Source organism: Emydura macquarii, unplaced genomic scaffold (genome assembly GCF_026122565.2).
Source record: "Emydura macquarii macquarii isolate MOO-44397 ecotype Brisbane River unplaced genomic scaffold, CSIRO-AGI_Emac_v2 contig_2473, whole genome shotgun sequence".
Taxonomy (NCBI): Eukaryota; Metazoa; Chordata; order Testudines; family Chelidae; genus Emydura; species Emydura macquarii.
In genome coordinates, this window is record NW_027132610.1 from 9,292,798 (window position 1) to 9,317,001 (window position 24,204).

Genomic DNA, 24,204 nt, shown 5'->3' on the forward strand with positions numbered 1-24,204 from the left:
TGGGACCAGTCTTATTTAACATTTTTATTGAAGACCTTGGCACAAAAAGTGGGAGTGTGCTAATAAAGTTTGGGGATGACACAAAGTTGGGAGGTATTGCCAGCAAGGAGGACTGGAATATCATACAAGAAGATCTGGATGACCTAGTACACTTCAGTAATAGAAATGGGATGAAATTTAATAGTGCAAAATGCATGGTCATGCATTGAGGCAGTAACAACAACAAGAATTTTTGCTAAAAGTTGGGGATTTATCAGTTGGAAGTGGCAGAGGAGGAGAAAGACCTGGATGTATTGTTTGATCACAGGATGACTATGATTCATCAGTGTGATACATAGGAGGCATCAGGCAAAGTATTTCCAGTAGAGACAGGGAAATGTTAATGCCATTATACAAGGCACTGGTGAGACCTCATCTAGAATACTGTGTGCAGTTCTGGTCTCCCATGTTAAAGAAAGATGAATTCAAACTGGAACAGGCGCAGAGAAGGCCTACGAGGATGAGCTGAGGAATGGAAAACCTACCTTATGAGAGGACATTCAAAGAGCTTGGCTTGTTTAGCCTAAGCAAAAGAAGGCTGAGGGGAGATATGATGGCTCTCTATAAATACATCAGAGGGATAAATACCAGGGAGGGAGAGGAGTTCTTTAAGTTAAGCACCAATGTGGACACAAGAGCAAATGGATATAAACTGGCCATCAACAAGCTAAGGCTCGAAATTAGATGAAGGTTTCTAACCATCAGAGGAGTGAAGTTCTGGAACAGCCTTCCAAGGGGAGCAGTGGGAGCAAAAAATCTAACTGGCTTAAAGACTGAGCTTGATAAGTTTATGGAGGGGATGGTATGATGGGACTGCCTACAGTGGCATGGGGCCCATTGGTAACTGCCAGTAGCAAAATTCCCCAACGGCCAGAGACAGGACACTAGATGGGGAGGGCTCTGAGTTACTACAGAGAATTCTTTCCCAAGTGTCTGCCTGGTGAGTCTTACCCACGTGCTCAGAGTCTAAGTGATTGCCGTATTTGGGGTCAGGAAGGAATTTTCCCTCCTCCATCAGATTGGCAAAAAACCCTGTTTTTTTTTTTTTGCCTTCCTCTGAAGCATGGGGCACGGGTCATTTGCAGGTTTAAACTAGCATACATGGTGAATTATCTGTAACTTGAAGTCTTGAAGCCATGATTTGTTCTCTTGGATGGTCAAAGAGGTCTGTGTATAGTGGTAGGCTTTGGTTTGCCCTGGTCTTCTCAACCATTCTGACTATAGCATCAGATGGTTTTGTGAAGGAGTGATGTTGCTTAACACGGGAAGCCATGCTACAGGTGTGGGTCGAATCATCCTAGTTGTATTGTGCATGGTTATGTGTAGTTGTGTGTCAACCAACTTGACATGAGATGAATAGAGCCAGAATGGAGCACAGTATTCTGCTGCAGAATAACAGAGGGCTAAACTGGATGATTGGAGTGTGTTCGCTCCTCAGGAAGTGATGGTCAGTTTGCTTAGAATATTGTTATGCATCCTCACCTTAGCCACTGTTTTCTTCAAGTGGTTAAGATATATGAGAGATCCATCTAGGTTTAGTCTGAGGTAGACAGGATGGGAATTCAATGTCAGGCAATGCCCATTGAGAAAGATATTGAGTTCTTGTTCTGCTCTGGCATTGTAAAGATGGAACACACTCAAAACTATCTTGGTCACACTTGGTTGTAAATGCCACTGACTACAGTATTTAGCCATCTTAGTCAAGTCAGTGTTCAAGGTGTCTTCAAGTTTCATCCAGTTGCATTTATGGACTGAGATCTACTGATGAAAAGTGCTATATAAGTGCTAGTATATTATTATTACATAGTGTCAAAGGTTAATGTCTTGAGGTCACCCCCTGGGGCTGAGAGCAGGCACCTCAAATACCTCATATGTCATTCTCCAAGCAGTTGCAACCCTATGGTCTGGTTCTGGGGTACAGGGTACAGTCTTCCAGCTGCACCTTTCAGTGTTTCATCCCCTTTGGGGGATATAAAGCAGTCCAAAAGGAAAATACTCCCCCAACCCCATTCCTTGTGCTAGGGAGAGGGAAGCAGTCTCTCAGGCCCTGCAGGCAGGCTTAGTTCCTCTGCTGAGTGTGAGTAAAGATTGAGCTTAATCATTGGGGGGGAATTTCAACAAGAAAACCAGCCTGGCCTGATGACTTCCTCAGGAGGGCTTGGGCAGGTGGCATTTGCAAGTTAGTCAGTTGGTGCCACAGGATCCCCAGTTTGGGGGCTGTGAACCCTGGTTCTGCTTACTTCTGAGTGCCGCCTCCACTGCACTGAGTTCCTCCCTTTTAAGGGCCCTCCTCCAGGCCTGACGAGCCTGACAGGTGCAATGGGGCTGATTGCGAGCACAGGAGTTCCTTAACCGTTGCCTGGCTTGTGGAGAGAGGGCATCTGCCCTCCCACATACCACACCCCCCTAAGACAGGGACTTACCCGCTGAGCCTGGCTTATCCACTTCTTGAGAGAAGAAGTCTTCATTGTTGTGTGCATTTCCTGTGCAGTGCTGGACTTGAAAACTACAAGGTTAGAGGAATAGGCACTAATGCATAATTCAGGGGTTCAACGCCTTCATAGAATTCAGCCACTTCAGTGGGGTGTGATTGGTAATGAGGAAAAAAAGGATTACCCAGCAAGTCATACTTGAAGGCATCTATCACCCATTTGAGAGTGAGAGCTGCTTTTTTCAAGCACCATATTGGCTCTCTCTCTGGGGAACATGACTGTGATTGAGGACAGGAGGTTCATTATTCAGACGTAGCCTTGTGACAGGACTGCCCCCAGAGCTACATCTGAAGCATCCATTTGCAGGATAAATGCGATGCTTAGTTTGTTTAAAAAAAAAAAAAAAGATTCCGGGACTCAAGCAAAATAAAAGGGCATCCTCCGCACAGTGTGACTTTGCATGCACTGTATGTGTAATGTCATGCCTTGCACGCAAGTGTAGAATTGCATGTCTTACTAATGCCACTGCCAGAAGAGGTGCCAGGACTTCGCCCGAATATGAAGAGAGTTTCCAGGGATAAGCCCCAGCAAGCCCCAGCGCAAATTAAGCTCTGGATAAATGGACTAAAAGTCTTGATTTAAAGAGGAAATACTCATGGCATAACCAGTTCTTTAACTCTTGAAAGGCCTTCTCATAGGCTTTGGGCCACTGAATTTTTTGGGGTCTCCTGTCTTTTTTTAGATCTGTAAGGGGACTATGATAGTGATGAAGTCAGGCACAAATCATCAATACTTCTGGCCACCCGAGGAATCTCCTCATCAGTTTCTTTGCATGAGGGACAGCACCGGATGATAAATCTTGTACCTTATTGACTAATGGTCTGAGTCTACCTCCACCCCTGTGTAGCTAAGGTAGATGAATTCATGATCAACGAATTTACACTTGGCTAGATTGGCCATAAGGCTGGCTTCTGCTAGGGACTGCCCGATCTCACAAAGTGATCTCAATCGTCACTGTAGTTTACTGGGTCATCTAAGTATGCAGAGGTATAACAGTGGTGTAGTCTGAGAACTAAATCCTTTAATCTCCAGAACATTGCCATCGATCCATGCAGGCCAAAGGCTATTGTACAAAACTGGAAGAATCCAAAGGATGTCAAGAGTGCTGTTTTTTCTGGGATTTGTCTGACAATTGGATCGTCCAATAACCTTTTGTCAAGTCTAGGGTGCTGATATATTTGGCAGGGCCTCAGTGATCCAGCAATTTGTTTACTTATGGCATAAGATATGCATTAAATTTTTATATTGCGTTCACCTTCTGGAAAGCTTTACAAAAACATGTTGAGCCATCTGGCTTGGGGATGAGAATGACAGAGCAACATCAATCACTCTGAGACTCTTCAACCACTCCCATCTCTAATCTGGCTTGTAATGCCTTCCTGACCACATGCCACATCTTTGGAGTAGGTGTCGAGATGTCTCTCTAACTCATTGTTCAAGGTAGTTTCAATGTGGTGGAATATTAAGTGTGCCCATCAAAATACAGTTGAAAAGACTCAACACCTTGAATGCCTAAGCCCTCTGCTTGCGAGAGAGATCAGTACCCATTTGTACCTGTTCTGGGACTTGGGGTATCAGGGCTTGAGGGCCTACCTTGGGCTCAGGCAGGTCATGGTTTGATCAACATCCATTCCCTGGTCTTCCAGGGTTTTAGCAGATTTATGTGGTGCAGCTGAGTTTCTTTTCACCTTCCTGGCAGGTGAATCTGATCGTCCATGGCCCCCACCATTTGGCTAATTTAGACTCAGTGCAGGGGAGTAATGATAGCACCCTGTCACCTGGTTTGAAGGTCTGCAGGCTGGCTCCCTAGTGCTAGGTTTGTGGCTGGGTTTGCTGAGACCATTCTTGAGATGTTCCCAGAGCTAGAGTATGTGTTGGACACAGAATTGCCTTCAGGCCTTGCTCCTCCCAGCCTTCTAGGAAGTGGTCTAAAATTCCTTGGGGCTGTTGTCCATATAGAAATTCAAAGGTGGAGAACCCGGTGCGACTTGTAGTGCTTCCCTTATGACAAAAAGCAGGAGAGGAAGGAGTTGGCCCCAGTGTTTGGGGTTGGAGGCCATGAACTGCTTCAGCATCTCCTGGAGGGTTTGACTGAACCGGTCAACATGGATGTCCATTTGTGGGTGGTACATAAACATCTTTAGGAACTTGATTTTTAATAGGGCTCATAATTCTTGCATTAGTCAGGCCATAAAATTGGTCCCTTGACCCATTAATATTTCCCAAAGTATCCCTACACAGGAAGAGAGTTTAGTGAGTTCTGAGACAACCGTTGTGACTTTTTGAGAGTGCAGTGGGATGGCCTCTAGATAGCACATAGCATAATATATGATGAGGAGGAAGTTTTGGTGACCTGCAGCACTCCTTTCCAGGGGGCTCATCCGGTCCATCCCTATCCTGTCAAAAGTGGGATCAAGGGTGCATTCAGAATCCCCTTTGGGGCAACCAACTGGCAGTCTGAATGTGATGCATAGTTATCTCTGACTTCTTGGTGGACCCCAGGCCAATAAAAGTGAGCTAATACCCAGGTGAATGTTTTCTCTCAGCCCAAGTGCATAACACAAGGAGTGTCATGCGCCAAGCACTGGACCATCCAGAGGTACAAGTGAGGTATCAGTAGTTGGATTCTCACCTCACCTGTTAGCATATCTTGTTTGATACAATAGAAGCATTCATCATGGAGCACAAAGTGTGGCCACTTCTTGACCCACTGGGGTTCCACTACCTGTCCATTTACAGAGGCCATTCGCTCATAGGCCCAGCTCAGCGTCTGGCCTCCTTCTGTTTCTGGATGAAACCTGTGTCAAGAGCCAGTGCTTCTAGATCAGGTAGCACCAACTCTTCAGTCACCTCCTTCCTGTGGGATGCTGTTAGGGGAACTGTGACTTTCAAGCCTCCTTCCCCAGAGTCTTTTGGTTCCCCTAACACAGTTAGACTAGTTCTGGGACCACCTCCAATAAAGGACCACTGTCATTTGTCCTGTTACTTTGTTTCCCCATTTCCTGTATCATCTCCTGAAAGTATCCCCAATAATAACAGGATAGGCCACGGTGGGGACAGTCCTGTCAAGAGCACCTCAGTGTGTGGCCTGACGTTTATTTGCACCCATATACTTAGGTGTGCCTTCACATACATATGGATACATTGAAGGAAAATTGTTTCTCCTGGGACATCCTTGGTCCAACAGATGAGTTGGCACCAATGTCTGGCTGCACCCCAAGTCCAATAGCCCTGGGACCTTGTCTCATTGATCCACATGGGGACCGTTAGTTTGGCAGGCCTTCCTTTATGGACGTGGTCCTCAGCTATCCATACCTGGACATACCCACACTCCATTAAAGGGCTTTCCGATCAGAGGTGACCTCGTTGTCCTGTTGTAGGGATATTTGTAACAAAGGCCCAAAGAGTTAAAAGTGTTTTTAAATTCTCTCGCTGTCCAACATTAAAATGTGATAGATAGGGTTGGGATTATTTTTAAAAGAGCCTTTGGTTTTACTTGGTTACATCGCAAAGACCCAAAAGCATTTTTCATACAAATTGAAAGTTTATTGATTTAAATACAAGAATGAACAAGAAATTAAAACAGACATTTATATTGAAACTGTGGTTGAGTGATTGTGCAAAATGAACATAGTCAGACCTTATTAAAATGTTTCTCCTTCTGGAGTCAAGATATCAGTGTCTTATTTTCAGATAAGCCTTTCTTTGATGAAAAGGAGAAGATTAATTTTACTCTGTCCTGCTATGAAAGGCATTCACTTAACCTGTTCTTGACAGACAGACCGACACAAGGTGGAGGAGAGAGACAATAGAAAAGATGAGTAAAATATGGCTTTTGTTAAATTTAGTTACAAACTGGTCAGGGCCGTCATCTCGTTGGATCCTTTCTCCTTAGACAAGGTAGGTTTGGATGGATGCAAGATGACTGACTTCAGGATTCAATGAGAAGCCAAGAGAATGAGTAAGATAGGAAGAAAAAAAAAAAACAGAGGAACAGAAAATAATACAAACTAGAGAAGGGAATACAATACAGGATCTTACATGCCTTTGCAGTGCTGATAATTATCTATCCCCACTGGGGGGCTGAGGACTGGATGTCATGTGTTGACTTTCAGCACTCAGAGATGAAAACAAAGTTCTTTAAATAAGAGCAAGAAGGAAGTTCTTTAGCTGAGTCGAGATGAATTGCAATGCTGGCAAGTCGGGATGAGCTAGGGGAAGATGAGACGAGAAAAGTTAGGATGCAAGGTGGGACAGCGGATGAGAGAAAGAGAGAGAGAGCTGAATTTATAATGTTTTTTCAAAGTCTCTTAAAAAATCCCAAAAGGAAAAAGTGGGTGGCATAATTCATTCTGCTCGTTATTTTGCCCGCCAATTAGGCCTAAGATCCATCACACCAATTCTGATCTATTTAACTTCTAGTTCTTAACTTGTGTTTTTACCAAGCAAAATTTCAACAGTCCTTGGATTATATCAACATAGCCTTTTTGATTTAAACTAATCCAGCTTCTTTGTCTGGTTTTCTTGCACTAATTACAACATTCATTGTCATAAACCACTTGACCTATTTTTCATGGTTATTTTAATATCTTGTGAACTTCCACATACTTTTTACATTTGAGCACACAATAAGGGTATATTTTGTAGGCCCAATAGTCCACACGAGAAGCAGGTCACCGAGTTACTGCCCAAGCCTGTTGCCTCATTAAGTAGAGAGTCCCTGACAGACCTCAGGATTGAATAGGCATGCCCTGAGACCATTCAACCAGTTCTGGCACCTCCCTGATGGGGCCTAGTGGAAATTGGAGTAGTTGGCTTGAGTATGGGGTGGGAGGGCAGTGTTGTTGGATACCTATCCCTGACCTGTAGAGGGCAACCCCCCCCAACCAGGCCTTAATTCAATTCAGGTCAATTTCTTAGTCCCTGGGTACATCCTTCCTCCCATCCATATAGGCTCTTCAGTGGCCATGAAGTTCTCCATGAACTGTACCATTTCCAACAATGTCCCTGCTAGTGTCTTAACATCCACTCTCATCCCTCAGCCAGTAGTAAGCTTGCCTTTCACCATGTCTATACTTCCACTACCATCATTAAATATTTTCTACATTTTCATTGGCCATTTAATATTAAGCATCATCTTAATTAACATCTGCATGAATGTCATACCAATAACTATCAATATAAATAGCATTCTTTAAAAAATACTAACATTTTATTTAAAAACACTTGTAAAAACTAGTTAGAACTAAAACATGTTTACAACATGACCTGCCCTGACCATGCCCTAACTTATCTTTAACTTGCCTCTGAATTGTCTCGTTTCACTTTGCTCATAATTTACCAGGCTTTGCTAGACTATTGTCAAGCCATTTTTAGGCAATACATTTTCAGACCTACTTATGTTTCAACACATTTCCATATAACATAAGCCAGCATCATCACAGTAGGCTACACTACTTGATTTGCCCAGCACAGGCCACCTACTGAGGATCTGGCCCTGTGGCTGCATCAGATTATTCACTGGTTAAGATAGCTCGCCTACATTTTTTGGATATCAGTGTGGAAACATATGGCTGTTGCTTCCAGGCAGGAAAATATTCCCAGGTGGACAAGCCAAGGGCCCAATTTTCCAGTGGCCTCTGTGTGGCAGTTGCCACCTGTTCACAGGTGGTAAAGAATGTCTCCATGTCATCGTCTGGCCTCATCTTTGTAAGTTTCACAAGAACTGGTAGAACTGCAAATCCTGAGTCCATGCTCCCTGCTGCTAAGCCTCCAGCTGCCCCAACTGGCAGTAATCCTGCCATTAGCTGCTGTACTAGTAGCTGTTGTTGATCTGAGTAGCCAGCTTGCATAATAGCTGCTTCTGCTGGGCAGTCTGAAGCTGTTGTTGCATCACCCACCGCTGTAACAGCTGTTGAAATTGTTGTTGCTGCACTTAGGATAGGACTACGTAATAACTAGACCATCCTGATGGATGTTTGTCCAGTCTGTTCTTAAAAACTGCCAGTGATTGAGATTCCACAACCTCCCTAGACAATTTGTTCCAGTGCTTTATTACCTTGACAGTTAGGAAGTTTTTCCTAATGTCCAACATAAACCTCCCTTGCTGCAATTTAAGCCCATTGCTTCTTGTCCTATCCTCAGAGGTTAACTAGAACAATTTTTCTCCCTCATCCTTGTAACAACCTTTTATGTACTTAAAAACTGTTATCATGTCCCCCCCTCAGTCTTCTCTTCTCCAGACAAAACAAACCCAATTTTTTCCATCTTTCCTCGTAGGTCATTTTCTAGACCTTTAATCATTTTTGTTGCTCTTCTTTGGACTTTCTCCCATTTGTCTATGTCTTTCCTGAAATGGGGCACCTAGAACTGGACGCAAAACTCCAGTTAAGGCCTTAGCATGGAGTAGAACAGAATACACAGAAGAATATTTCAGCTAACAGTTGTTAAGAAAACTTTAGGAAATAGAAGCATATTCATAGGGTTTTAGCCTTCAGATTTTAGACTAAATAGGTCACCTTTTCACATCTCTTATGATCTGCCATAACTATAGTTAAAAGCTTCTTAATTTGTGGCTCCCCAACATTTTAAACTTTGGAATTATTACTGTTTGTTTATGTAAATGAAGCTGAAATTCCTGTTGAAAATTCCAATGACATTTGTTTAACAAATTTACTGTGAATATACAGTTAATACTGTGAATATACACTAGCCATATCTATAAGCAGAATAAAATATTTGGTCTAAAAATGTGTCTCCTCTTCTGACCAAAAAAATTGTGAACTAATGTCTTACAACATTTCAGTGTATTTCATTGGAATGGCAAACATCAGAAACAAATAAAGTTTTCTTATATAGATATAATCTAAAAAAAATGGTTCAACTGACTGTATTTCCTTCACCCTTTAAGAGCCACTACTGAGATTGAATTGTTTTAATGTTAAATTGATGGCAATGGTTGATTAATCTTTTAAATTTGTGTCTATATTTTAGGACCTTTAAACATCTGTAAATAGGAACATGTAATAGGGCTCTGCATAGAGGATATTGTTTGAGATGTGGATATAGGCAAATGAGTTCAAAAATAAAATTTCACACAATCTCTTCTTCTTTAAAAAGAAAAGAAAATCATTTGTTTAGCAGCTGGTTGAATTCTAGTTTTTTCCAGTAGATGCCCAGGAATTGTGGTCTAGTTTCTCATGGGCAAATAATAAAATGAACAACAATAGTGCTGTTGTCTATTCTTCCAATTTTATCATGAGTCCTGAACTGTTTGGTGATTATCTTAAAAAAGCCCCCATCACCTGGACTCATGTGAATACCCAAAAACCTCAGTTTTAATTAAACAAAAATAAAAAGTAAATTTCTAGCTCTGATTTATGGAAAAAGGTTGAAAACATGACCCAAAGGAACCCTAAAGATTTTAAAATAAAATAAATAAATATAATCCAAATAAGTTTGTTTTTGGCTTAATAATGAGATTTTTAAACATTCTCATGATTTCTTGGGACCTGACAGATTATTTTTGAACATTTGGGGTTTGCAATGCTACAACATACTAACCCATTAGGAGATTTCAGAGGAGGGGAGAATCTGACTGACCGGAAGGGGTAGCGTGAAATTCTCCATACAGGGGTTGTCATCTTCCGAGCATTTTAGGCCATGAAGAATGCCTCTGTGAGGCACAAGGTCTGTCCCTCTGCAAACAAAAGATCATGCGACACAAGTTTGGAGTTGCAAGCAGGTGATTTTCCAACTTTGTACTCACTGTCTTAGGTTGGACTTCATTGGTAATTCAATAACAGACACTAGCTTCCCCCTAAGCTTTCTTCTTAGGTTCCTGGATTTTCTGCAGTGCTTTCCTGCTGTAGCATGGCCAACACCAAGCATGCAAAAGTCACAAATCAGGCTCCAAAAATCATGAGTTAAAAAACAAATAAACCCATAAACAAACAAAAGACCATTGTGGGTTTTATTTACTTTCTGGCTGCTGAGACTTTAGGGTTCCCTTGCTTCACATTTGCAAGATTTTCTCTAGGACCAAGAGAACTAGCAACTTCTTTTTTTAAATGGAAGCAGAGGTTCTCACCTAATCACATAAATCCAGGAGAAGTGGCTTTAAGGAAATAGCACCAGGATTAGGAACACTACTACTTCTAGTTCCCTCATGGTAAAGTGTGTCATGACCATCTTTTTTATAACCGGTTGAAGTTAACAAGCTTCACTTGCCACAGTGAGTCAGCAGGATTTACTCAGCAGCTGCATACAGCTTTGTAACTTGCTAACAGGCTAGGTCAGTGGATGAATTCTGAATCCCTGTGTGAGGCTGTAGATTCTGCCACCCTGTTACAGCAGTAACACACAAAATTCTGAGTAAGTTCTCTGACTTTTATACCAGCTCTATATTCTGTGTGATGTGTTCAAAATACTTTTTTTGGTAAATATAAAGACATTCATTTTGTTAGCCACAAGCCTTTTACTTATATGACTAAGTCCATTTTATTACCAAGATTTACAGTGTTTTCTACAGAGTTCAGCCCATGTATGAAAGAAACACTTGTCATAGTAACCTGAGCTGAATATATTGTTGCTTTTCATATCTATGGAGAAATATAAATGTCCATCTGTCACTGCTGAATTCTGTCAGCTCACATATTGAAAGTTCTGGCTTTACTATTTAGGTTTAATTCCCAAAGGGATTTACAAACTGGGCACTGTTATGGATGGGAAAACACATAAGTAAACATAGATTAATTGAGTCACATGAACTGAACTCATTGCTGTGGAGAGGAACGTCAGAGCTGAATTCTATAATGGATCACTTGGTGTCTCAATAGATTACTGATGACCATTTCAGTGATTTGGGTCACTAGAGTGGATGAAATTCTACCTTTATAATAGAAAATTTATTTATATTCATTTATTTTTGAGATGCATCATTAAGTAAGAATATTATTTAGAAGATGACTTAATATAATGTTTTTGTCACTTCTTAATATATTTTATTTGTTCACTATTTGCAGTATTTTTTCCTGGAGACCATTCAGATCTTGTATGTATATGAAAACAAGTAGAAGAAAACAGGGGAGGGCAATCAACACAAAAATCTTCTTGTGTCTAGATTAAACTGACAAACGTCAGGAATTCAGAATGGCCTACTGAATGATGATCTACATGGCTAAGCTTGGTTTTGTCAGAGATTTGTAAACAGTCTTATATAATGCATCCTGTGGCATCACCTAGGAACTTATATCCTTCGCTATCTTAACTCCTGTGTTTTCAGGCTTGTTCATTTTTGTGTATTTGAGTTTTTTTCTCCTTTTTTTTTAAATTTGAAGGAGGAATGGCCAAAAATGGCTGGTGGAAGGGACAGCTGAAAACAAATTATTGAAGAAGAGCTTTGTGTAAACTCATAAGCTTAGCTCTCTCATCAACATAAGTTGGTCCAATAAAAGATGACCTCACCCACCTTGTCTCTCTGAAGCTATTTTAGACCTATTATATAAATGCATGTTAAGGAATTTTGGCCTTTTCTTAAAAAAGCACTTAATATTTTATTCCTCTGTGCATACTACTTCCCCTGCCAGCAGGAATTACAGGGGCTCTGCTGCTCCTCAGAGCTCCGCCAGGAGCTTCTAAACGCACAACTTCACTGCAGAGTGCTGGGTGGAATTTTCTCCCATAAGTGACACTTACAATTTGAATACCTCTTTTATTCCCCAACTGGGTACTGGGGCTGGCAGAAAAGGAAAAGGTTGCAAATACCTGAGGTACAGAGGCTTAAAAAGTTATCATTCAAAGTGAACAATAGAGTTAAATGTTTGGATCCCTGGGGCAGTCCAGTTGAGAGTTAGGGCTCTGCAGATCTTTGCCTGCCTGCCTTCTCCAGTCCTGTCTCTATTCAAACAAATAGGAGTTTGTGGGTTTCCAAGCCAGGCTCAGTTAATGTCTTTCATTGGTGCCTCTCTGTGCTGGCTCTATGCCCAGCCACTCCTGCTTTGCTCCCCCATAAGTCCCACACAGACCTGCACCCAGCTGTAATATCCAGCGGTCACAGCCTGTTTCACACAGAGCTCTGAATACAGTTCCTGGGAAGTTCCTTCTTCTCCAGCTTTTCTGCAGCTCCTGGCTTGGCATTTGGCCACGGCTTCCAAACAAAGCATAGTCACCTTCCAGTTCTGAGAGCTGTCCAGATCAAAGAGGGCAGACAAAACTGGAACTTTTAATGGAAAAAAATGTATTTAGGCCCTTTTGTTTCTTTTATGATGTATACAAAAGGCCTGAAAGAGTTGGCTAGGATTTGTCCCCTCCCCAGTGTTTCCCCCCTCCACCCGAATGATTTCAATATTTATTCAAAAACTGTACAGAAGGCGAATTCGTTCCAACATACAGAGAATTTGTGATCATTGAACCCCCCTGGGAGGGTTTTGATTGTCCCTTCCCCCAGGGTAAAGAAGGAGGAAATGGGCAAGGCTTTCCTTGGGGAGTTTTCTCCTCAGTGGTTCTGCCAATAGGGTGGGGGTTTGCTTTACCATAGAACAGGCCTCTTGGCCAGCTGCTAAACACTGCAGCTCCCCAGAAATCTACTAGAGGCCAGAGCCACCTTAACAGGCTCTGTGACCTTAGCAGCAGGGTGTACCAGCTGCCGACAGGGCTTCCACAGATGGCAGCTGCCCCCCAGGATCCTACTTAATTGGAGGTTCCAAATCCTCACCACTTGGGAGCAGGCTGCAGGAAAACACAACTGCGGCTATGGATCAAAGGATGCACCTCTACCCCTTTCCTTTCTTTGCCTGGATTTGGGGACCTGGAAATGGAGAGTAGGGGGTTGGACTAGATGATCTCCTGAGGTCCCTTCCATTTCTAATCTTCCATGATTCTATGAATATGCTGCCTCCCCGTTTCCTGTGCTGGATGAGAGAGAGATCTGCGTGAACAGTCCCCTCCACGTAGGTACTTGTGGGTACAATCAGGTCCTTTACTTTCAAGCAAAAATTGGTTTTGCTGTTAGTGACACAATTGTGTTGCTCATTTTACTTGACAAAGTTCTTTTGAAGAAAGGTTTAGCTTCTTTGTATCACATGAATCACGCATATATGTGGGATATTTAATTTCAGATTTCAGCAGAAATTCTCTTCTGCATCAGTACACATTACCCTTCCTCTGTGAACGTTTAGATAGAATAAGCCGCATTGTTTGTTTTCAGTGAGGCCATCCAGCAGAATTAGATTGAAGTGTTTCATCTGGTAGCATAAACAAGCTTTATATCATATCTGCATAACAGCATATTCCAAAATAGCTGGTGTAAAGCAAAAATGTCTACTGTTATGTAGAGGTTAGGTACTTAAATTCTCAGAGAGTATATCCTGAAGCGCCATCCCCCATGCCATTCAGAGCTCTGGGCTTCAGCTGTGGGTCCCACGGGGTAGGGAGGAGGCGCCACCACTGCATAGGGCTTGAGCCCCGCAGGGGAGGCAGGAGGCACCGGGGCTTGAGCCCCATGGACATCTGGAAACTGGCTTGCAGCCCTGCAGTAGTTTGAAAATATTTCCTGGAGATCTGCTCTGGACAGCTTCAGCTGAATTTAAGTCCTGGTTATGTATATATTTACACATACTGAGTTTATTTAGATTTGAGACAAAGATTAGCAGAGTGGTAAATTTGAGGACAGGGCAGTCATACAGAGCGATCTGTATTTCTTGGTAAACAGAGCCCATTCAAACAAACTGCTTTAAAACAGACAAATACTAAGTTATGCATCTCGGTAATAGGAATGCAGGCCAGACCTACAGAATGGGGGACTGTATCCTGGGAAGCAGTGACTCTGGAAAGGATTTAGGGGTCATAGTGGACAAAATACTTAATATGAGCTCCCAGTGCGATGCTATGGCAAAAAGGGCTAATGCAATCCTTGGATGTAAAAACATGGGAATAGTGAGTAGAAGTTGGGAAATGATTGTACCTCTGTACATGGCATTGCTGAGACCAATACTGGAATATTTTGGTGTTCGCATTTTAAAAAGGATGTTGAAAAACCAGACTCAGACCAGTTTCAGTGGGAAATAAGATGCAGATTTTTAACAGTGAGGGTGATTAACCGTTGGCACAAACGGCAAAGGTGGATTCTCCATCTCTTGAGGTCTTTGAACAAGCCGGGATGCTTTTCTGAAAGTTACGCTTTAACCCAGAGGTCCCCAAACTGTGGGGAACACCCCAGTAGGGGGGCATGGAGGAACGTTTGGGGGGGGCATGGTGAGCTGGGGTGGGAGTACCACCCAGCCCCACTTTGCTCCGGCTCTGCTCCAGGCCCAGCCGTGGCCCCAGACCCTCCCCCAGCCTTTGGCCCCCGTTGCACTTCCAGCTCTGCCCCTGGCCTCAGACCCACCCCCAGCCCCGCCCCCAGTCCCAGCCATGGCTCTGCCCCCACTCCAGGCTCCAGACCTGCCCCCAGCCATGACCCTGGCCTTGACCTTGGCCCCTGGCTCCTGGCCCAGCCCTGGCTCCAGTCCCAGCCTTGGCCCTGACCATGGCCCTGCTACCATCTTGGTTCCCTGGGGGGGCGTGTACAGGGGAAAGGGAGGGGGGGCGCCACAGGAAAAGTTTGGGGACCACTGCTTTAACCAAACAAATTATTCTTTAGTCAAGCACAGGTTATTTGTTTCAGTATAGAAGCAGCACGGTGAAGTTGAACGGACTATTATATTGGAGTTCAGACTAGATGACCTAATGATATTCTAGCCTTAAATTCTCTAATTCTATTAATTGGTTTACTGTATATAGAAAAGTATATTGCAAAACTTCATCAGTACGTTAGCAGATGAATTAACACTGTTTCTCAAGGTTGAATCAATTGGAAATGTAATTGCAGTGTGGAATACATTACCGAAGTATAAGGTGTACTGGGTTAATTTTATGCTGCAGAGGTTTTGTTCTGTTTTAGAATTGCTCTGAGATTGGATAAAATTTAACTTTTGATCATTTATGTATGGCAAAAATGTTCGTGTTTTTAAATATATTTTGGAAAGTGTGGGAATTTTAACATTGGTGCAAAACAGAATTTAAAATCTAATGTTTCTGAAGTGAACAATACATTTTTTTTGGGGGGGGGGGGGAATGAAAGGATTGATTCTCCTTTCACACTGGTATAAATTGAGCATAATTCAGGTGAAGTTAATGGAATAATACTGTTGTAAAGTCTGATAAAAGCAAGTTCAGAACCAACCCACTGAATAGGAGATAAAAAGTCTGGAAACTTCTTGAGGTTCATAATTTATGTTCACTATGTTTTTTGGCTATTAGCTTTTTATTAGAGCTGTTTGAATTATTCATTGTGAATAAATTATTGAATAAATTTGCCCCCTTTTCCTGTTAGTGACTATTTTGCAAACTACTTCTGAGTTCTGGGAATACTTTGAGATATTTTCAGCCTTTGGGTGTTTGCTAAGTTCACTCTGACTATTCACTGTTTGGTACTCATGTTGTGTGATGGGTCACCTTTGTCACATGATATTGGTTCTGCTCCTTGACTGGGTTCCTGCAACTTAATGCTATTTAAATGAATGACAGCCAGTGAATAGTAAATACATTTGTTCACTCAGGAAAGCCCTTGTTCACATCTAAATATAGACATGTTCCAAAAGTAGCCATTCACCAAACATTGATGCAAATTTAGCTCCGTGGGCAAGAAGTGCACTCTCTGTGCAGGCATGCATGGGTTTTCCAGTTTTTCTGTCATCCACATAGTTTCACAAGGATGGTAAAGCACAGTGGGAGAAAGAGAGAAAAAAGCACATACAGACCTAAAATGTACTGATTTAATTAGCATTATCAGGGGTGTTTCATGCGTCGTACTGATTTACATTTTAAAAATTCTTTGTAATAGTGGCATTGTTCCTTTCCATTAGCTCTGTAAAAATCGTGCTTATTCTCAGAATAGTCAATGTTGCTGGTCCTTGGAAATTACATTAAAATTAACAGAGATGTTTAGTCCCATTGAAGGAGGGTGGGAAAAAGCTTAAAACTTTGAGGAGTGGAAATTGCTTGTAAAGATAGCTGTCCTGAGAAGTTTTTGCTCACCCTGCAGTAATTAAGCTTATTTCCATGACAACATTATCAGTTCGATATGAGGATTTTGAGATTTTGTGCCATACAGTAATTAAACTATCTTCTAATTTTAGCAAATATATCACACTTGTATTTGGCAAGAGCCTCATACACACACATTATTGGGTGGTGTAATAAAGCTGCATTTTGTTCATTTCTTTTTCTTGGCTCACTGTAGGCTGCTTATGTAGCTAAAGCAAAGCCCTGAAGCCTGCTGTTTAGGTACTCTGCATCACTTTTACCTAAGGGATCTGTCCAGCCACCAACACGTGTGTGTATTTGTTTATTTATTTAGACTGATAAAAATGCTAACAAGTCTGCCTGCCCATACATGCGAGGTACCCTCGATCTAACTTAAAGATACGACTGAAGTGCAGCAATTTAAAATAACCCAGACAATTCTCATTTAAATTGCTTGACTTTATTAAAATAGCGAAGGTCTCCTTCCCTGATGAGTAATTCACAATCACAGATCAGCCACCAATCCAGATACACTGTGGAGGGAAGATCTCCCATTTGCCTATATCCTTTTCAGGAAATCCACATGTAGGAACCCCAAAGATCTAGCTTAGATTGCTAAGAGTCAAAATTATTGTAAATCTTCCTATGTTCCTGGGAGTGATGGTTATGTATCAGCCTTACTTATAAGGCTCTGATTAGTGTAGTATCTGAGTGCTTCATGTACTGTAGTGTAGTTATCCTTTTAACATTCCTGTGAGATGAGGTGCATTATCTCCATTTTACAGATGGGCAACTGAAGCACAAAAATTTGACCAAGTCTGCAGCCAGGGCTGAATTAACTCTCCTGTGGGCCCTGGGCTATTAGATTTTGTGGGGCCCCTGTATACAAGTCTTTTTCCTAATTTAAAACAAAATCATCACGATTATGGCATCGAGGCTATTAATGCGATACAAAACTTGCCTTTTAATTAACATAAAGCCGTTCTGTGGTCAGTCTTAAACATGTAGAACAGGAGTCAGCAACCTATGATATGCGTGCCAAATGTGGCACATGAGATGATTTTGAGCAGCAATCACACTCACCCTGGGCCCACGTCAGGTGGGAGAGGGGTGGGGGGGAAGGAGCGGCGCTGGGTGGGGAGGTGGGTGGGGGGGAGCGGCCGCCACATGGTGCTGCGTGGGGCTGGGAACGGCTCCTGGCTAGGGCACTGGGCCCATGTCACGTGGGAGAGGGACGGGGGTGGAAGGAGCGGGGGTTTATTTTTGCAGCCCCTAAAGCCCCTGTGTTAATCTGGCCCTGTCTGCAGCAGAGGAGGGAACTGAACCCGGCTAGTGCCTTAGCCACTGGATCATCCTTCCTCTCTCCCTCATAAGCACTTGTCAGTGTCCCTGTACCTTTTACAGGGATAAAGGAGGGTTTGCCCTAGTTCACCAAGAGAAGTGGAAGAAAAAATGGGGCATTACTGATATAAAACAGTGTGTGCTTCCCATCACAGGTACCAAATACTCAAATGGGGCCATTGTTCTCAGCCTCCCAAGCAATACACAGCTGAGATAAGCAACACAGCAAAGGGAAGAGAGATCACAGCAAGGCAAAGGTTGCTATGAGCCCAACAGAACATTTACAGATAACTGGGCCCTGAGGTCAAAGAAAGCCCCAATTGCCATCGAGGACTCTTCCCCTTCATGTGGGTGAGGATTCCATTCTATTCCTATTCATGGGCAAAGTTATTAAGACTTTTTCAGATCCAAGAGTGACTGATAGTCACAGGGTTAGAAATGGAGTAAAAGTACTGAGAGAAAATTCTTGTGGCAGATCCTTACCTGGTGTAAATGATCATTTCCATTGACTTCAGTGGAACTACATCAGTTTACACCAGCGGAGAATCTGGCCCGTTACATGACCTGACTCCTCACTCTTTTTGTAACCAGCCTAGGATTCTACATGTGTTATCGTTAGAGTTAGGTGTAAACATTTACTAGCTGAATGTTAAATTAAAACCACAGTTTTCTGTTTACTGAATCTGTCTGTGGTGGTTTAGGGAGAAAGATCCTGAAAAAATGGGTACAAAGTATTTTAACAGTAAATCTCCCTGGCTAGGCAGATTTTGCAGAAATTGCTCATTATATCCTCTAGCTTATTAGGTCAACTTGTTTTTCAAGAATGTGGGATATTTTATCCATATTGAAAACAAAAAAAATCACCTAAAGTGATAAAGGAAATATAATAATCTGGAGTAGCACAGCAGGTTCAGCAAATGCAGTATGTATAAAATAGCATCAGAATAATCATTTCTGTTGCTAATGAGTTCTGAAGGTAAGAGACTAGTTAATGTATTCATATGGGACATACTGAGACTTGTGAATAATTTAGGATTTTCAGGGAGTGGGAAGCAAACTGCCATAAAGCTTGGACCCAAATAGAAAATAATTTGTATCAGCAAAGGGCTTTGGGTTTTGCAGATGCAGCAACTCAGCCATGTTCCTTCTGGCAGGGAAAAAGAATTACTTACTGGACTAAATATACAGTGTCTGGGGACTTATAACTTAGACTTTGTGGCCTCCTGGGTTTCTATCATAATTTGGCATCTCCCCCTCTACAGGGAAAATGAAAGTCCTGTAGTATAAACACAAGTTAAAATATTGGTTATCTGCAGAAATTCTATTAGAAATCTAAAAAAGGACTGTTGTGAAGCATATTGCTGACATATTAACCCCTCTATTAGGGATGGATTTGTGTGTAAATTGGCATATAGTAACTATTTTTAGGAAATAATAGTGAAATGGGCAGATGTTCTTTGTGTGAATCATCATAATACTTAGAGTCTGAAACACTGATTTCTTTTACCATGGAAACTTTGGGTCCTAACGTATTTAAAACAGCTGAAATAATGTTCAAATATGAAAATTCTTTTATGTATGTGGTTGTTATGAAATTGCTCATAACTTACAAAGTACAACTAATTTTTCTATTATTACTCTGATCAGCCAGGGTCAAACAGGACTACGGGGTGGGAGAGAGGTAAACAAACGTTGGTGTTAGTGTCCACATTGTGGCTGCCTTTAAAAAGGTGATATTTACGGTTAATGCACAGTGGTACCTCAGATGTTGCAGTGATTTCCTATTCTAAATGTGGGGCAGTGACTACAGTTTCTCTAATACCACTGGTATGTAATTATTTATGAATGTTGACCTTTTAATAGCGACCATTGTATTTCACAATAAAAGAATCACACATAGAAAGGAGATATCCATAGTTCAGAACAGACTGAGTACTTAGGACCTAATCCTGCAGAGGGAACCACACCAACAGATCCTTTTGCATGTGCAGGTCCCTTTCATGATTGGAAGCTTAATCATCTCATTTAACGTCCACCTAGACCATGTTCTACAGTGGGCCCAGCTCTGGAAGGTGGAGTGAGTGTAGCAAAATCACCTAGCATGAGAAACAGGAAATAGAAAGAGAAAACTCTCTATTAGGTTTCTCTTAATTGATCCCAGCAGCTCTCTTGCTAATAGGTCACTTCAATCAATCCATCTGTTCTTCACCTCTGCGAACTTTACCTCTTCTAAAGTATTGTCTTGGTTGCCTAGTATGGAGGAAAGGATTTTAAGCCCCGTGCCAACAAACATTGTGTGGGCTCTGTGTATCCCACAACTACTGGGTTGTCTTTTTTCTTTCATATATGTTTGACAGTAGAACATTAGATTCACACATTACAGCTTTTCAATCACTACTTATAGATGAGTAATCTATTTACCTAATGCCACTGAGAAATGGAGATTCTAGATCCTGTTTTCCTCTTAGCTCAAGAGAGGGGTTTTGTTTGTTTGCTGTAACCCATTCATCCCTCAGCGGAAAGCTAAACTAACAATTAAGAAAATATATTGAGCAACCAACGGCATTGTGAAATATTGTAGAAATAATTTTACTTGTATAAAAATAGGGATACAGGTTACAATGCACTAAACACTAATTACTGGGTGTTTCCCTGAACTCTGCAAATCAGAGGTATTTGTTTCAAAGGAGACTTTACAGTAAAACATGTTTGGTGGTTATTGCTTATAAAATCAAGATGCTAAAAGTAAGGATCCATTGTCTATCTTGGATTACTCTATATTGCACACAAATGTCTAGCATAATTAACTTGAATGACTAGAGTAGACTAACACGTGCACCTGAGAGCAGCTGTCTTTTTGCGAGAGACAGACCGGGGACGAAGAAGACAGAGCCAAATCAGTCCAAACACAAGCAGATGCCAGTGCCAGATTTCCAAGTGGTATACCCATTTGTGCCACTACAGAATCCTGTTCACCATCCTCCGATTCAGTCTAGATAGAAATGGAAGAAGAGCTTCACCTGTAAAGCGCCTCCACTGAAGCTACCCATTTGAGTCCCTCCCTCTGTGTCTGTGCTTAGGACTTGATGTAAATCCTTCCTGTTAGGAGTGTTTTCTTCGAGTTCGTATGTCAGCGATATACATTTAAGGAGAAATAAATGTAAGCTTTTCCCTTCTTTTCTTGATCTTGTTGCTGTATATGCTGGTCTCAGTTTCAACTGATCATAGAGGATTTTTTGTATCTGCTATACTGTGGATTCGGATTCTGGTTGTGTTGGGTGTCAGGATGCAAGTTGTCTTGTGGCATCTCTATAAATCTCTTGGCCAGGGGAACCCCTTAGACCAGGGGTCCGCCGCCGAGAAACCCTGCTGCCGCCGATTCCCCCCCTGCAGCCGCCGACAAACGCTGCCGCCAATCCCCCCGCCGACAAAGGCCGCTGCTGATTCCCCCCCCCCCAGGGCCGAGAAACCTGCCCGCCGCCGATTCCCCCCCCCGCCGCCGAGAAAACCTCCCACCGTTGCTCCTCTGGCCCGCTGAGAAAAGCCTCCCCCTGCCGAATCATGCCCCCTTGCTGCCGTCGAAAATGTGCAAATGGCTGTAGGGTTTCGGTGGAGAGCATTGATTGAAAGTGCTCACTGCGCTCATTTTCCGAGTAGTACTCTGGCCAGGTACAGTCAGGTGAAGCGGTACTCGACCTGACTCTACCTGACCGGAGTGGTACTCGGGGAAAAAAAGGTTGAGAACCGCTGCCTTAGACATTGACTTCAATGGGCTTTGGATCAGGCCATTAGTTAAAGGAGATACAATAGACTCAGAATCAGGGAGGAGGCATAGGGGCTGTTTCTGTCCCTACCTCACTGCAGAGTTGGGCTCTTGTAAGTGCACACCGTCTCCTACAGGCACCCCTTTGTGCCGGGATGTGGTGTTGCAGGGGGTCATCACATCTGGCAGTCCCTACTGGGCTCTTCTTCAGATCTGTATCTTCCCTCCACTCCCCCTCCGTTTGGCCTGTTTGTGTGTGATGCTCACATTTCATCCATAAAATGGAACTTGTGGGAAGCATTAGAAGGTCTGTAGAATAGTGCAAGATCTGTTGCAAAGAGTACAGAGACCAGGAAAGCCAAATATATACTTTAAAGAGAGCAGAAAAGCCCTGTTATGTTTTTTTCTGTTAAAGGGATTTATATAGCTTTCTGCTTGGAAAGATAGTACAATTTTTTAAAAATCAGAAATATCATCCCACTTTTCGTATGCAATGATAAATGTAAGAAAGATGAGACCACAATAGACACGGTCTGCACATTTAGCATTTTAACGTAAACATGATTTCATGAATACAAACTTGAATAAAATCATAATACCATAACCTATAGCAAAAAACTAACCAAACAAAAAACACCCAATAACCCTCTCTTCCCCCTCAACCCCTCTTCCTTTTATTTACTATGTTTCCCATATTGTCTGTGTGGAGTCTTACTACTTACAAAACTTTTTTTGTGTCAAGTCCTATATATAAGGCATCTTTCTTTTTAGTACAGTGGTTTTCAACCTTTTTCATTTGCAGACTCCTAAAAAATTTCAAATGGAGGTGCAGACCCTTTTGGAAATCATAGGCATAGTCTGTGGATCCCAACTTGAAAATCACTGTTTTAGTACATTATTATATTACTGATTTGCTTGTTTAGGGTGAGATGAAAAGGAAATAATTTCTCACATTTATTTAATGCCTTTCATCCTAAATGTTATCAGAGTGCTTTACAAACCGTACAAAGAGATCACTTCTTCCACAGAAATGGAGCCACCTTTGGGCTGAACCCCAGAAAATATATAACAATAGCTTAGACAGAAAGTGAAAAATACCTGATTTGAAATGGCGGAAGACACTTAGCTGGGCAGTATGACGCTAGCTACACTGAAATAGGGCGAGGGCGCTAGGACAGCTCATCTCTTGTGGAATCGTCTTTGACTGGAAGTGGCCAGTACCTCGTTCCAAACCTGGTACCTAGTCTGATTGAATATGACCATTTATATAATGGACATCAACACTGTTCTACAATTGCAACAAATCTTGTATGAAGTATGTCATGTAAGAGGTCAATGGAAAAATTATGATTTGCCAAGTATGATTATCCTTTTTATATGCATGTATCATCTTTATATCTGAAGTTATGAATGTGGGCATGTGGAATGGGCACTCTACTCACTGCCAGACTGGTGCCTCCTGCTAGCCATCTGGGGATTAGCTCCAGGCCAATGCCCACATCTGCAATCTGCAGACAGTCACTCTCCCACCACAGTTGGCCTGTAGCCCTTCCTGCAGCTGTTCAGAACCACAGCATTCGCTTCCTGACTCAGCGCTCTGGTTGAGTCACAATCTGTGTTCCCTGCTTCTGGGGGAGGGTTTGGCTCCTTGTTAATCTGGACATTTTCCCAGTGGTAACTGCACTATCTCATCCCACCACTTCTTCAGTGGTGCCTGCAGTCACTTATCCTGCCACTGCCCATTGGCGAGTGGGGGAGAGACCCAGGCTCACCCACTACTCCAGGTCCCAGCCCAGGGACCATGTGGTTCACAACCTTCTGCTGTGCCCCAAGTTCCTCTTCCTGCAGCTGTCTCCCTGGGCTACTTCTCCCCAGCCCTAGCACCTTCTTCACCTGCCCTCAGGGCCAGCCACTACCCGCTCTCAGCAGCCTGCCAGGAACTCCTTTGGCTCCCCGAGTCCCTTCCAGCAGTAGCACTGTCTCAAGTGCTACAGGTCTCTCAGCCTGTGGGGGATACAGACTTCCCTCTCCAGGCCATATCTGATCTGCTCTGCCCTGAAGCTCTTCTTATATGGGCCTGCTGAGCCCTGATTGGCTGTCGCTCGTAGCACCTCTTCTATTGGCTGCTTCCCACACAGCTTCCCCTGGGCTCTGTTAACCCCTGCTCTACCGGTGTGAGGCAGTCACGACATCACAATATGAAGTTATGAATATGTACTGGCATCATACACATGTGTTGTATTCCTTGGTAACACCTACCAGGTAAAATTTACATTAAGGCCAGACAGCTGTGTATTGATGGTCCATCAAGGACACTTAGCTCTCACAATGGGCCATAGAAGAAACTCATTTCACCCACATAGCTCTTCCTGTAGATGCCTCAGACTCCAAAGGGCCATTGGTCACCCTCTATGAGTCATCAAGCCATATAAGGGCATGTGATATGCTCATGTGATCATAGACTCCATCTTGGGGCCAGTAACTTGCCAGAAACAGAGGCTGTAA

At 42.6% G+C, this 24,204-nt stretch overlaps 1 long non-coding RNA gene across 1 annotated transcript; it reads right to left on the minus strand.

Annotated features, from left to right (window-relative positions):
• Positions 1-3,939: 3,939 nt before the first annotated feature.
• LOC137162820 (uncharacterized) lies at positions 3,940-5,917 on the minus strand. Its single transcript, XR_010922509.1, has 2 exons — positions 5,847-5,917; positions 3,940-4,928 (listed from the first exon to the last, which is right to left on the minus strand). It is a non-coding gene; the product is annotated as an uncharacterized lncRNA (long non-coding RNA).
• Between the last annotated feature and the right edge of the window lie 18,287 nt (positions 5,918-24,204).